This window comes from Myotis davidii, unplaced genomic scaffold (genome assembly GCF_000327345.1).
Source record: "Myotis davidii unplaced genomic scaffold, ASM32734v1 scaffold3972, whole genome shotgun sequence".
NCBI classification, from domain to species: Eukaryota; Metazoa; Chordata; class Mammalia; order Chiroptera; family Vespertilionidae; genus Myotis; species Myotis davidii.
In genome coordinates, this window is record NW_006283682.1 from 10,233 (window position 1) to 12,872 (window position 2,640).

Here is a 2,640-nt window from a genome sequence, read left to right on the forward strand (position 1 = left end):
CCCGGCTCCCCGCGATCTCCCGCTCTGCCCCTGCCCAGGCTTAACGCCTCTGACTGAGACGTCTGGCCTGGGCAGCGAGGACCCGCAGCTGCAGCAGCCCCGTGATCGTGGGCTCCACTTTAGGCCCAGGCAAGGGACCCCTAGCTCCTGGACTGCCAGCTTTGACCGTGCCCAACTCCCATCGCTGGCTCCACCCCTACTCCCTGCTATCACTGGCCAGGGCGGCAAAAGCACCTGATTCTCTGATCATGGCTGGGGGGCAGGGCAAAGGAGGCCCCAAGGCCACCTTTGCCCTGCCCACCAGCTCTTAGCTCCCCCCTGGGTTTCTGATCACTGTCAGTGGCAGGGGACTTCTTCCTGCTTTCCCTTTCACCTCCCTGCATTGTGCCTACATATGCAAATTAACCGCCATCTTGTTGGCAGTTAATTTGCATATAGCCCTGATTAGCCAATGAAAAGGGTAGCATTGTACACCAATTACCATTTTTCTCTTTTATTAGTGTAGATAGTAGCCCTGAGCACGAATCCGTGCGCCTGTAGGTCGCTGCCCTGCCCTCTCCTGTAGCTCTCTGCCACCTCCTTGTAGCCAGTAGGTTGTTGCCACCCTCCTGTAGCTCCCCCCACTTGCTCCCCCCTCCGCTGCCTCTTAGCTTGCTGCCCTGCCCACTCCTGTAGCATTCTGCAGTCCACTTGTACCTCGTTGGCCCACCCTCCTGCTGATCCATGATCTGGTCGTGATGCGCTTGGTCATTATGCCTCAGGGTATAATGGCTAATTAGCATATTCCTCTCTTATTATATAGGATGCTGCAATGGACAAAGGGGCACATATGTCTTTTTGAATTAGTGTTTATATTTTCTTTGGATAAATGACTAGAAGTGGAATTCCTTGGTCATATGATAGTTCTTTTAATTTCCTGAGTAATCTCATTGTCGTTTTGATTAACGTTTCCCTAAGAGACGTGATTTCTTACCATAGTTTCTTAACCTGACACACAGCCCTGGGCCCTGGGCTCCAAACTGGACTCACCTGCCCTGGGCGTGTTGCACTGACCCTCCCTTTCCTTGGGAATCTTAGCAGCCTGTGTCTCACTAAACTCCAGCATCACCACCTGTCAGTGGTCTGAGCGCCCAACTCCCCAGGGGCTGCCTTCTAAGTCCACATGTGTGGGTGTAGGGTGGTGACAGATCTCTGAAGGCAGAGAGGAAAGACCCCTGCACGGGTCAAAGAGATGCTGGAGGGGAAAGGGGTGTGAGGGAAACAGCCGTTCAATGGGGGCACCTCTCGTGGGCTGACTGGAAAGGTGCCTCCTCATTCATAACAAATCATGTAAATATCAACCTCTACAGCAACAGTGAGAAGCCCTGTCACTTTAAGACAAAACGAGGGATCCTGTCCTGTTGTCCTTTTGTTCTCTTGGAGCCTCTGCTCCATATTGTCAGCGCCTTGTCATGGCTGTAAGAGGAGTGCTCTGCTCACTCCTAATGGTGAAAAGTCTATAAAACGGGACGAATTTGGCATGTTGACTTCATACACAGCTTCTGAACCTTAGTAGGTTTAATGCCAAACCTATTTGGTGGGAAATGTATGCCCTAAATGGGCAAGTTTGGATTAGTGTTTGGAACAGCACTTAATACCACAGAGAGCCTTTGATGTCTGAAGGAAGGAAACTATGGAAATAGCTCTCAGTGATTATCCCTAATTCTAGGAATGTTCCCCTTTTTTCTGTTTTTGGGGCTCCACACACTCTAAGGTCATCGGGTCCTTGACCTTTCTCCATCCCTCTCCCCTCCCCCTCCACCACCTCCTCTTCAGAGGGCTCCTGTGGCCTCAGTCCGTTTCTCCTGGAAGCCCAGCCTGGGGTCTCTTGCAAACTGGAAATCAGGACAACAGATGGAGCTGGTGACAAGGGTGGAGAGTTTGCTGCTCTAGCTGCAGGGCGATGCTTCAATGGCTAGAACCTGGCCCCTCCTTTGAGAGCCACCTGCCTGGATCCCCAGCTCTTGGTTGGACACAGGAAACCCTGCCCTCAGTTGCACCCCAGATCCCTCAATCTTGCTTGCCCCCACCCCATGCCAAGCCCTCAGTCATTGCCCATCTCTGTCCAGGAACCTCTGCACACCTGACCCCCTCCTGCCCTGTCCCTTCTTCACTGGAGAGGGTCTCGTCAAGCCCTTGGCTCCAGTCTTGACCTCCATGTCTTGACACCCAGAACCCCTCCTCGCTCTAGACTCCTAGTCCCCACTCAATTCTGTTTCTTGTCACCCTGTCCCTCGTTCCTTGTTCTGTGTTGGTCTGCTCTTCTGCGCCTCCTCCGCACCAGAGGACTCTGTGCCCCCGGAGGCTGGCATCTGCCCCTCCCTCAGGATACGCCCCACCCGCTCCAGACAGCCCCACCACTTCCCCTGCCTTTATCCCGTTAAGCTCACGCAAGAGGCTGCCCTGGCAGGTATTCGCTGCACCTCCATTTGTGTAAAAGGCCTTGAGCGCCTCCTAGTGGCACTGACAGTTCATGAGAGCACGTGCTTCCTCTAGGTTGGTTCTGAGACCCCATCCCCCTCCTGGAGCTACACCAGATACTCTCTCTGCCTCAGTCTATTTTATCAAAGCAGAAGGTTCATATCATACTTCTTTTTTTTT